The sequence below is a fragment of the Equus asinus genome, chromosome 15 (genome assembly GCF_041296235.1).
Source record: "Equus asinus isolate D_3611 breed Donkey chromosome 15, EquAss-T2T_v2, whole genome shotgun sequence".
In the NCBI taxonomy this organism is placed as follows: domain Eukaryota; kingdom Metazoa; phylum Chordata; class Mammalia; order Perissodactyla; family Equidae; genus Equus; species Equus asinus.
This window is the reverse complement of record NC_091804.1, coordinates 14,062,345-14,075,420: the sequence shown is the minus strand read 5'-3', so window position 1 is coordinate 14,075,420 and position 13,076 is coordinate 14,062,345. Positions and strand designations below refer to the sequence as shown.

General features: G+C 44.4%; 1 protein-coding gene and 1 long non-coding RNA gene across 5 annotated transcripts in view; one reads left to right on the top strand and one right to left on the bottom strand.

The window, feature by feature from the left end:
• The window catches only part of ANKEF1 (ankyrin repeat and EF-hand domain containing 1), a 92,081-nt gene extending 89,187 nt beyond the window's left edge, over positions 1-2,894 (top strand). For all 3 annotated transcript variants that reach the window (XM_070485564.1, XM_014832812.3, XM_070485565.1), the window contains one exon: positions 1,980-2,894. The gene's annotated coding sequence lies outside the window, so the exon portion shown is untranslated. The remainder of the gene's footprint in view (positions 1-1,979) is intronic.
• Positions 1-13,076, bottom strand: part of LOC123277245 (uncharacterized) — a 104,121-nt gene that overhangs the window by 75,508 nt on the left and 15,537 nt on the right. The window lies entirely within an intron of this gene.

Here is a 13,076-nt window from a genome sequence, read left to right as displayed (position 1 = left end):
GCAAAATATTCATTACAGTTGACTATCAGGTCCCCTCGGGCCATAACCCCTACTGCATTCCCTGACCCACTCCATCAACCATAATCATATTCTAACATGTACTCTTATAATCATTAAAAATATTATACAGAAATGCATAATCAATTTATAGTATTATTTTGTGTGCACTTTCTAAATTTTTACATATAATGTCATAGAATGAAGGGTTGTTAGACAAGAGCTGGAAAACAGGACGCAAGACCATTACCAAAGATGATGCGTCTTAAGAAAGAGAGAGGGGCTGTAAGCCCCTTGGCATCTCCCTGGCTTCCTGTTACCAAACCAAGCGAGTCTGCTACTTGGTGAGTTGAAATCAGAATCTCTACCAGAAGTAGTTGTCACACAAAGTAAAGTTTATTTGCCACAAATAAGGGGCCCCCGGCAAATTGTTTTACAAAGGAGCCCATACAAATAAGGCGTTCTGAGCACTAGACAGCAGGGGCTTTTTATTTCAGATGAGGAATGAATATTCAAAAGGGAGAGGCAGGCTCAGTCGGAAAATATGTTTCCATATACATCGCTTGTTATAATAATAAGGCCTAAGCTCCTCCTGGGGCAGAGATCTTAGCATTAAAATGAGGCAAAGGTCATCTCTTGGGCACTTTTCAGCCCCTCTGAGCAGGCGTAATTCTTGCAGTAGGGTTTGGATTGGTTCAAGGTGGTTGGTGATTATATCTCTTAACACAACAAGAAAGAAAAAACAATTTGGAGGAACAGTCAAATGCTTCTGATACCTCCCTTGAGTTGCTCTGGGCAAGTAGTAGGTGACATTCCCTTTGCTTTTCTATCTTTCGTCTCCTCCCCTGCTTCCTATGGACAGAATCCAGCCAGAAGCCAATTGGCTGGGAAGTCTGAGAGACGGAGCTTGCAGGATGAGCCTCCTGCAATGCAGAGAAGAGCAGGGGAGGTGTGGAGGATGGATCTGAGCCCAAGCAGACAAGTGTCTGGCACAAGCTTTGCAGTGCACATTCTGGACTTAAGATGATGTTCTTTAAAAAACCTTCCAATTTTCAGCTTTCCAGGATGAAGATCATGTTTTTCAGTTTAGTTTTGTTGTTTTGTGCCAAAGAAACTTTGAATGCTTAAAAGGATATTCTGCAGGGAGCCTCTACCGTGGGGTTGGGGGCCCAATGGGACAGGAGCCCCCCAGTTGGCATGTCCCTAGAGATTCAAGCCCTCACTTATGGTTCTGCTGTAACTGTATCTTCTGACTTCTGCATGGGAAGAAGGAGTCTAATGGAAGGAAGAATCACGATGTCTGGAAAGTGGTGATGCCGCCCCTGATGTCAGTTCTCCCACATTAAACCCAGCATATATGGGGTTAAAGCCAAAACCCTCATTCTCTGCTTACTCCCTGGCTTCCCAGCTCCACTATCCACCATGGAAACAAACAGCCAAGGTTGCCCACCTGCAAATTTCCTTATCATCTCCTCCTCCTTCCTACAAGCAGCATCCCAAGGCCTAACGCAGGCTGGTGGGGAAGCCCGACCAGCCAGGCCACTGACTCCCCCAACCCCAGCCCCCATCTACAAGCAGCCACGTTCCTCACAAACCTTTAAAACCCCTTGCCTCCCCTCTTTCGGGGAGATGAGATGAAACGAGATGAATTTGAGGGCTCGCTCTCGTCTCCCAGCTGATGTCACCCAAAATAAAAACCCTTTCCTTGCTGTAAGCCTGGCCTTCTGGTTTTTATTTGGCCCCTCTTGTGTGGCAGGTAAAGAGCCTTGGTTTGTGGGTGCTAACAGTGGGAGAAATGGAACAAAATACAAGCTTCCCAGGTTGCCAGATTATTTCCATAAAAGTGTCAGACTTGTAGGAGTGAAAAAATGGACAAAACAGCAGCAAAACTGATGCAATATGAAAAGATTCCTGGAAATAATCTACAACAACATCTAACATTTTGTATTAAATAGAATATTTTTCCATTTTGTATTTTTCAGGAACTCATGTTTTATACCCTCAGCTAGAAGAGTGTCATACTGACCAAGAGAACAAGCAAAAGCGATGTTCACCGATGGAATGACATGAAAAATACTAAAAATGGCATAATTAGATAGTTCCAGACTTTCATAAGAAGACTAATCTGAGAGGGGTTGCTGACCCATTTCTTCAATGCTTTTCCAGAGTAAAAGCTCAAATCTCAAACACTTTCAGAACAAAATACCACAATCTTAAATTTGGTGAACACCACCCTGCAGCATATACACTATAAGTCCGGCCTTCAAATCACTGGTTAGACAGAAACTGTAGACCAGCACAGTCCACCAGAAATATAACGCCAGCCATGTTCAAAACAGTAAAAGGAAACAGGTGAGATTAATTTTAAGAATTTTTTTTATTTAACCTCATATATCAAAAATATCATTTCAATATGTGATCAATATAAAAATTAATAAAATATTTTTGCTTTTTTTAAATCTAATCTTTGAAATCTTATGTGTATTTTATGCTTATATCATGTCTCAATTCAGACACTAAGTTTTTATCAGAAATACTTGATCTAGGGCCGGCCCTGTGGCTGAGTTGTTGAGTTCGCGTGGTCCTCTACAGTAGCCTGGGGTGGGCCAGTTGGGACCCTGGGTGCAGACCTACGCACCACTCATCAAGCCATGCTGTGGCGGCGTCCCACATAGAAGAACTAGAATAACCTACAACTAGGATACACAACTGTGCACTGGGGCTTTGGGCAGAAAAAAAAGAGGAAGATTGGCAACAGATGTTAGCTCAGGGCCAATCTTCCTCACCAGAAAAAAAAAAAGCATACTTAAAAAAAAAAAAATACTTGATCTGTACTTAGATTTTATAAAATGTACAATTGGTAAGAAAAATTCACATACTCAGATTGTTCCAAGCATACATGAAAAAGTTTTCCAACAACCGAATTGAAGATAAGTTTTTAAACTTAATTTTTAATTAAAATGAAATAGAATTAAAAATTCAGTTTCTCACATTGGCCACATTTGCTGTGCTCAGTTCACATCTGTGGCTCATGGCTACCACATTGAACAATGAAACACTAGATAGAGACCATGACTGCAAGAACATGTGAGATTTTTTCCACCTTAACAGCCTTTTCATGCTAATTTTTATGTGACCTGTTTTCTCTTCATAATGATTAGCCTGAAGCCTTTAAATGAAAAGCATCTGTGTTCTTGTTATTGGTGTCAATAAGGAAGTAAAGAAGGTTCGAGAAGCAGGGAAGTTCCATGTAAGAATGGGAGGATGTTGGTGGAAGCTTCAGAGAAAGGAAATCAGCCTAATTCTCCAAGGTCTGTTGGACAGAAAGAACAGAGGCCCCCAGGGCAGCAGAATGGGCCTGGAAAGTAATCTGGCGCACTCTCAGACAGGGCTCTGTTACCAATGACAGAAACTTGATTCAAATTGGCTTTGACAAATGAAGGTTCTCTATCAGCTCAAGCAACTAAAAAGTGTGCAGCCTCTGTAATGGGAAACTCAGGCCTGGCTAAATCCAGGGGCTCAGATAATATCATTATTTATTTGTCTCAGTCTCTCAGCATCAATGCCCCCTGTGTTGCTTTAAATTTCAGTCCGAGTTTCTCCAACAGCGGCCGCCAGCTATCCCAGCCTTTTGTCCTTCCTTAACATCCCTACCAGAGAGAGCCTGCTGCTTTCCTAAAGGCCCCAGCAGAAGTCCTATGGCTGATGCTCATTGGCCTCTGCCTGGGTCACATGCTCATTCCTCAACTAATCCTCAGGCCTGATTGATTTCCAGCCTTGGAGGTGGAGGGTCAGGTCTCCCCACTCAAACCACATGGACTAGATAAAGGGAAGTGGTTCTCCCGAGGGAAAATCAGGTTGCTATAGCCAGGAGGAGAGAGAAGGGATGGTGAGCAGGAAAAGTTCCTCATATGTCAAATCAAGACTCTTGGCAATGAGGAGGCTACTTGGTTCCCCAAAAATGATTATGATTATTCAAAGTTTATGTGGCTTCATGAGGAAAATTGTGTCCTCCACCAAGTGCCCCATCTTCTTTTCCATTAGTTAGTCGTGTGGGAATCCATGCCTTTTTCAAGCTATTAAACCTTGGGGAAGTTGTCTAAACTCACTGTGCTTCAGAGTTTCCATCTGTAAAATGGGACCAAAAGTAGGACAGGCGGCCTCTGGAGAGAGGAGCACCTACTGAAAATGTTTACTGAATGAATGAGTGGATCTGATTTTCAAAGAAAAGGGTATACACGCTTTTTTTCACAGACACACCTATGTCCTTAACTACGGTTGGCCTGTATTGTAATTTCCCTCTGTGAGCACACGTCAGAATCTAATTAAATTAAAACCAATAAAGCTCTCCTGTGAAGGACGCTCTGGTTAATTGAACGGCACTAATAAAAAGCTGGGCCTTATGACCATTATGAGGAATTGTCTCCATCTCTATTCTGTTCGTATTGTCACAATATTTGGTTTAATTTAGTTAAAGTAATTATCGCAAATGGAGTTTAGCTGGGAAAAGACTCCTTGAGAAATGCAGGTAACATCTCCAGGCACAACTGCTGGGAAAGCAGGCTTCCATCCCCGCTCAAGGTATGAAAACGCCCTGAGGAACCGCCTGCTCCTGGTAATGCCAATTGATATACGGTGGGAAGCTGAGCCTCAGAATCTTTTTTTGTTGGATATATTCAATCAATAAAAGGGAAGAACCACCTATGAGAGGTGATTCAAGGACAACATGCTCTGCCTTCCCTAAAGGACTAGTGTGCTGTAGCCTTCCCTTCCCTCACACCTGGTCTAAAATTACCCCCTAGAGTCACTTCACTGATTGGGCATTGCCTTAAGTAGGCCCTGCCCTATGACAGGCACATTTGCCACCTGCAGGGACATATGTTAACGTCCTAGCCCCACCACCTCTTTCACATGGAGAACATATTAGATGATGCAGCTGGGGTCTGAGAATGTTCCCCATTCCTCGTCCCTCCCCAGACCCATACCCTTGCCCAAGTAACTCCGTAGTTCCTTCCACTAGAACTCTTGCTCTTGTCCCAGGTGGCTTGCTCTGGCCAGTGGCGTATGGACAAAAGCAGTGGTGTGCCAGTTCTGAGCCTGCACCTCCAGAGGCAGCACGTCCTTCTGCCTGCTTCTCTTGTGCTTCTGCCATCCCATTCTTTGGTTCCAGAAGAACGAAAGACACATGGAACAGAGCCACCCTGGCCGATCAGCAAAACTGTGAGCATGATAACACATGCTTGTTGTTACCTGCCACTGAGATTTGGAGTGGTTCGCTATATAGTGCGCTTGTGGTGATAGTTGATTAATACATCAGCTATCAGCTGAGAGAGAGCAGGGCTCTGAGCCTCTCGGCCATAGCAGGTGAAGTTTCCTGTAAGGGAAGGTAGAATTTGTAGGAACTTCATTGCAGCCATTCCCTGTCCCTTTTTCCTTGTTTTCTATAATTACAGAATCTAAAAAATGAAATATCCCCCTTCCCAGAATTTTTTACTGCTAGGTGTGGCTGCATGATCCAGTTCTAGCCAATGATACGTAAGTATTGCAAAGGACTCCTAAGAAAATTTTTGCTGTCTTGATAAGAAAAGGAACTTCTGTGACTGCCCTTCTCCCCTCTTCCTGCCTCGAAGGCAGTCTTGATGCCTGATCTGTGGCAGCCAACTTGCAACCGGGAGGTGAAGTCAACAGCTTAAGGAGGGCAGAGGAGGAAGATGGAAAAAGCCTGGCTCCTTGATGATGTTGCTGAGTAGCTAAACCAGCCGTGACAAATGCCTATCTCCAGTCTTCTTTTAACACAAGATACAATCAGTGTCTATTTTGTTTCAACTCCTGGCAGATGGCGTTCTGATATCTAAAATGAAATGCCTTCCTATCTGATACGCCTCTTTTACAGTTTGGGTCTGGCCCCATCTGTTTACATCAGAAAGACGTCGTCGTTTCCTCGCTGGATATTGGAGGAGCTGAGATAGAAGGAAACTCAGGGTTTCATAACTACTGTGGGGAGAGGGAGGCAAGCAGCAGTCTACCTTTTAGCATCAAATAGAAGTCCCCTAGGAATGGAGATGGGGGAAGCTTAGATTACTTCTCTGTCTTGGCCTATTAAAATCCAACCCACTGATCATTCTTATCCTGTTCCATGAAATTTTCTCAAAATCTAGCCAGAATGAATCACTACTTTCTCTGAATTCCTAGAGTTGTTTGTTTTGGTCAATCTATGCCCCTCAACTGACATCACACTCAGCCTTGCCCGAGTCCAGCTGTCTGTGTGTCTTATCTTCCCTACAAAGAAGTCTTTCCTAATGGTCCTTGCAGAATCTTTTGCAGAACCTAATAGAGAGCTCAGAGTGCATGAGGCCCTTAGTAACTAGTAGTAACTATTAATTAAATAAAATAAATATGAAATTTCTTTATAGCACATCTAGCATCACATCCAGGTTTGTGGGTGTATCTGGAAACCTAATTAGGGACTGGCACTACGGGAGATCGGAATTTGCCCCAAAATGTGATTCTTTGGCTTGATTATTTTTAAGAACAAAAGATTCAGAAGAAAACTGACTTTCTCCCTAACTGCCTAAAAGAATTTAAGATAGAAGGTCTGTTCCAGGAAGGTGCTATCACCATAGACATCTATAACGGTAGACAAGGAGGAACCTAGCAAGGCTAATTTGATCAAAGTCCTCTCCACATCTCATTGTCTTTGCAAGGCATGGCAAACATTTGTTTACCAAACATTTGCTTTTCCATCTCCATATAAATGGCCTTCCTCCCCTTGGAAGCCCCAAACCACTACCCCCAACATCCTCTTTTGTCTTTAACTGAAGATGGTACTTAAGGTGGCAGCTTTGGCCATTTTAGGGAGTTACTCAGTTTTCCTGGGTTTCTCCCATGTGCAAGTTATTAAATTGGCTTTATTTTCTCCCATTGTTCTGTCTCATGTCAATCTAATTCTTAGACCAGCCTGAAGAACCTAGAAAGTAAAGGAATATGACTTCCTCCCCTACAGCAGCAAAAATAGTTCAGCTTAGGATGCCTTCTACCACAGAGGAAGCAGATAAAGAAAGAAATATGAGGACTAAAGAGAGGAGAAAGAAAGAATAATCCAAAGTCACCTCCAAAGTGACCAGAATCTCCATATAATTTATTGCCCCTTGGGAGTTCCTATCAGATGTTCTTATGACAAAGAGTCAGCAGTCTGGCATGGTTTTGCATTTTTACTCTGTTCCTTAAAATATATGTTGGATCATTTAGACTTTTTAGCTTCCACTTTAGTCAAAAAGAAGAGGAAAACTCTAAGATGAAAAGTACTTGAACTCATATTTAAGAAATGGGGTCGTGGGGTATCTTAGACTGGGTCCCCCAGAAGCAGGCCCTGAAAGAAGGATTTGAGTCCAAATGGTTTATCTGTGAGGTGATCCCAGGAAACACAGAAGGAGAATGTGGAAATGAGGCAGAGAAGGAGAGGACAGTAATACAAGTGCTTTAAAGAATAAGTTACACCTGTGGGTAACTGGAGCTCAGTCTTGGTGGGGAGCCCTGTGTGGAAACACATCTCCAAGTTGTTCCTCATGGGCGATGAGAAGCTGGGATATTTATCCACTAATTCCCATTTCTCATTGGTTGAGGGCTTTTCCTGGGGGCACTAATACTTTGGCACTCCCAGCCTGCTCCACTCACCACTGAGCATGCTCCTGTAGCCAAAGAAGGTGCTTAGGGAGAAGCCATTGGCAAGTCCAGGAAGGCTGAGTGTTGAGAGTACATGGGCAGGGCGCCAATAGTGTCTGCTACATGGGGAGAAGTAGCAGATGGAGGAGCAGGGAGCTGGGGATGAGGAAGCAAGGAAGGAGGAGCACTCACTTGGGTAGGGCTGAGATCTGGACAGCCAGGGTGGTATGCCAATGAATGAAGGTTGGTGTCGCACTGGAATATCTGGGAAATCTCTAATACGTCTCCATTTATCTTTATTGCCTTTAGATTTTAAAATGTCTTCAAAGTCATAAGGGTCAAAACTCACATTTATCAACCTTCATGTCCTCCATTGACGGAATAATAGAGTACCTCCATACAGTGGAACATTCTGGAGTTTAAAATTATGATTCATGAAGAGTTTTCAATAAAAAGGAGAAATGCCTATCATTTAAGGTTAAAGTATTTTTTTTAAAAAAGGCAAGATCCAACATTGTATAGCCAGTAGGGTTTCCATTGTGTAAAACAAAGTAATGAACCAGTATTGAAAGAAAATATTAGTGTTCAAAAGCCTTTGAGTGATGGGCTTGTAGTTACTTTTCTCTGCTTCCTTATAATTTTCTAAACTTTACATATTTTCCACAATGAGCATGTATGACTTTTATAACCTGCTGACAAAATCGTTGAGGAAATATCATGTCACTTGTCGCCAATAACAACCCTAACATGATTTTGCTAATTTGGCCCATCTGAGCCTCTGCTGTTCAACTCTGATTAGGACTGTGCTCAAGGAGACCAGCTCCCAGGAGATTAATATCCTCAACTCTGTTCTCTTCATTTCTCAAGAAGTCCACATCACATTCCAGTCCAGCCATTCAACCAATATGTATTCATCCATTAAATAAATATTTATAGACTACCCACTGTGTGCCCGTCGCTGCCCTAGGCACTGGACAAAGCCAGATATAAGCCCAGCCCTCATGTGGGGAACAGAGTAATAAAATAAAATAAGTAAATAAAAATTTCTATCTTTGAGGAGTGCTATGCAGGAGAGATACATGGTTCTCTGGGAAACTATAGTAGGAGATTTGGGTCTAATGGAGGAGGCTGCCCTTAGGGAGTGAGGTTCAACCCAAGATCTGAAGGATGCATAGGAGTTAACCAGGCAGATGTGAACTGGGTTTCTAATGTGTGCATGGGGTCACAATGCTAGGGGCTTGGGATGCTATGCTCAAACCTCTGTCCTCAAAGACTTAGCCATCTAATTGTCGGGTCACAATCAAGCTTCCTAGAATAACAGAGACAGAGGAAAACCAGTATTGGACTAAGTCCTCCAGTGTCTGTGGGAGTTCAAAGGAAGAGGCAATCAAGAAGAGCTAAGCAGCCAGGAAAGACTCTTCGAAGGAACTGTATCTTGGGTTCAACCTTTATGCCAGAAAGAAGGAAAGATGTCCCAAGCAAGGGGAACAGCACTCATAAACGCCGCAAAGGGTCAATGTCAGGGATCCTTTAATTGGACAGTGAGATGACCAGTAGGATAAGAGTAGAGAAGAGGTGTCATGTGGAAGGGATGGCCTGTCCTTGAGAGGCAGGTAAGGATGCTTGGACTTGATGTGCTGGGAACTAGAGAGCAAAGAGTAATAAGACAAAGGCAATATCTACAGGAGGATTGATATGGCCAACTATACCACCTAGAAAGAGAGGGGCTAGAGGGGTTGGCCACAGTGGTGGAGACAGCAATAGAGTCTCACAGCGAAGCCATCCTTCCTTTTATCCATGGGACACTGAGAAATAAGAGGTTTACTGGGTTTTTAGTCTCTGAAAAGGAAATTTCTATTAAAAAGGGATACATCCTTATATTGCTTGATATAATCTGTTTCATCTCATTTATTTTATCCATCTATCTCCTACATTCAAGAAAATAGACTAAACTCAACCAATTTCTTTCCTTTTCCAGAAGCTCCCTGCACAAAGGAGACCATATTTGCAAGTCATCTAGGACTCAGCTCTTCTAGAGCAAAGAAACCCATAGACTGGGAAACCCTTCTTCTACTTTAGGGAACCCCTCTTTCCTATCCCCAACCTTCCTGACTCACAAAAGTTGTGCCAGCTGTGGAGGAGTGGGAGTGAGGGTGGGAAGTGTAGGTCATATTGTAAAGGCCCTCCTTAGCCAAAATGCCTTGCCGGAGGGGCCACAGAGGATGAGGGCGAGGGAGACGAATCCCTTCCCTAGCAGAAGCTGGCGGACAGGCAGTGCTCATTCTGCCCCGTGTTCTGTCCTCATGGTTCCCACGACCAGCAATTCCTTGGGCTGGAACATACCTTGGTAGGTCATTTTCTAGCATGTCTCCTTTCTAGATAGCCCCTCCTATTTTCTAGATCTCTCCAGAAAGGACGAGTTTCTAAAATTCTATGCTATGTCGTCTTACTGTATACTTTAAGGGCCCTTTGAGTAGTAGCAGAGAAGTCAGCCCCATCCCTGCATCAATGTACAGTGCAGAGCCCCAATCAGGACAGCGCTGGAATTTCTATACAGGGGAGATTAATGTGTGGCAATCTGCTTACCCGATGGGGCTTTGCTCCAAGCTACATTTGCACAGCAAGATGCTATTTATTTTGATTTTACGTTTATTGGGGCAGCACATGGAAGAAATGGGGTACTAAAGTACACATCTTCCAAGCCTGTCCTTGATACCACCACTGAGCCCTAAAATCAGGTTTCTTTTCCATTGGAGACTCGCTTATAAAAGTCCTATACCCTCGTCCTTACTATCACACCAAGGACGGAACAGGGTCTGCACGCAGAAAGTGTTTGTCAGTGAATAAACTGGCCCATTAATTATGTAGCTTCCCTAACAGAGCTGGCTGCGTCTTTCTCATGGAAAGGTGAGCACCTGCTGAGCAGGTTCTCAGGAACCGGGCTCACCCTAAACACCTCACCCTGACCAGGCCTGACAGCTCTCAGGGCGTCTCTTGGGAGACACCATGCAGTTTTCCTGGATCTCTGGGGCCCTCTAGTGGCTGTCTTAGGCTGAAGTCCCGCCTGAACCCAGGGGCACTTCACCTCCCAAAAATCTAACCAGCCCTGAATTTAAAAAGAAAGAAAGAGGGGCTGGCCTGGTGGCACAGCGGTTAAGTGTGCACATTCCACTTTGGCGGCCCAGATCCCACGTGTGGACATGGCACCGCTTGACACAGCCATGCTGCGGTAGGCGTCCCACATATAAAGTAGAGGAAGATGGGCATGGATGTTAGCTCAGGGCCAGTCTGCCCCAGCAAAAAGAGGAGGATTGGCAGCAGTTAGCTCAGGGCTAATTTCCCTAAAAAAAAAAAAAAAGAAAAAGAAAGAAATCCTTTTCTGTTTCTTCTTATAAAGTGCAAAAAGCAAATTTATGGATGTCTAGTTTCTGACACCAACAAGTCTCATCTGGCCTCTTAATGTGGCCCTGGTTGGTTTGGGTGTCCATGAGCTTTGAAAGCATCTTGTTGCCTGCTTTATAGCCCGAATGGCTCTCCCCTCACCCCAAATACGTACTTTAATTTGGACTTTGGGTTTGTTTCAGATCACCCCTGACTGTTATCTTCTCACAAAAAACACAGGAAGAGCCTGACTGGGTCCTTGATGTGGAGGATGGCAGATTTCTCTGCCTGCCAGGCCAGGGTGCCCTCCCTTGCAAAGTCTCTGCGTGATTCTGGGCTCCAGGGCCATCACAGAGATCCTTGGCAGGACCAGGGACTGCTACTGTCTTTTGCGACTTTGGTAGGTAGGTGAAATGGGGTGTAGTTTGAAGTTGGCTATGTTGGTCATTTTTATGAATCGATTTGTACAAACCCATGGGAAGCGCTCCTAATGTAAACAGCCTGTGTTACTGCTGTATCACCTTCATCTGACCCCTGGGAGCTCTAAAGAAAAGCCCATCCCACTTACCTGGCCTTCAGCCTGGACCAGGCAATTAGGCCACTGGCCAGGATGAGACTGAAGGAGAAGGAGCCTACAAATCTGAAGACACCCACTGTTCCCTCAGCTGAAAGGAAGAGAACGAATATTTGCTGGGCTTGTTCCGTGCGCCGACTGTTGAGTATCTCATCTGGTGGGGCAGTAATGATCATCTCCGTTTCACAGAAAAGGAAATTGAGACTCAGAGTTGAATTTATTTCCCAAGATCACACTACGTAAGGATTCTATGTAAGTGGCAGGGTTAGGATTCAAACCCACTTCTGACTCTAAAACCCACTTTTCAGCCAGCCCCTGCCTCTTATCTTACTTAGCTTTGGGTTTCAGGTTCTTGACTCATAGTCTCTGTGAATGGTGCCTCCAGGAGTTGGGCAGTACAGAGCCTGCATGTCTGTATGGAGTAGTCAAACCAACTTTGATTGGCTTGAAACCCTTCCATGGCCAAGATTCCAAGCCTTGCCTGAAATCTACAGCCTTGCTACTCAAAGTGTGGTCCCTGAATCTGCAGCCTCAGCAATACCTGTGACCTTTTTAGAAATGGAAATTATTGAGTTCTACCCTAGATCGAGTGAATCACCATCTTGAAGGCTTGAGACTAAGAATCTACACTCAGGGCTTCTCAACTTTGACGTGCACCCTGATAACTTGGGGATCTTGTGAAAGGCAGATTCTGATTCAGAAGGGCTGAGGAGGAGGTGCTGAGCTTCACCATCTCTAACCAGCTCCCAGGTGAAGCCAACACCCTGAGCCACGATTGGAATAACATGGCTCAGATCAGTAATTCTCAAACTTGAGGCTGCATTCAAATCAGCTAGAGGGCCTGTTGATACAGATTGCTGGGCCCAACCCCAGGAGATGCTGATTCGGAGGATCTGGGATGGGGCCTGAGAATTTGCATTTCTAACAGGTTCCCAGATGCTGCTGCTACTGCTGCAGGCACAGGAACCCTGCTTTGAGAACCATTGTTCTAACCTATTAGAACGTCCTTAAATTAGACAATTAACCCCATACTTTCTGGCTTTGCATTTTCACAAAGCCCTACTCAGTCCTCGGATCCTGGCACTTTAGAGCTGAAAGGGACTTCAGAGGCCAGAGGCAAAGCCAAGATTAAGCATCCTGACTCACTATTCAATGTTGTTTACTCTGCATCCCACTGGCTCCCAAGCTCCATAAATTCTCTAGCATCCAGAAGCTGCAGTATTTTTGGTGAGCTCTGCATCTCGGGCCAGCTTGGCAGGCACTTGAATTCCAATCAGACACATATGTCATTGGCACAATCCTTGAAAACACAGTGGCTTCCTACCTCACAGCTCTGTGAAAAGAGGGCTTTGGAAAAAACCAGCAGCCAGGCTGGCAGCTGTGGAGGAGAGAAAACGCAGCAGCTAGCAGGCAAACCAGACAAGGTGATTCAGCACAGAGGCCCTGGAGCAAAGTAATAAAC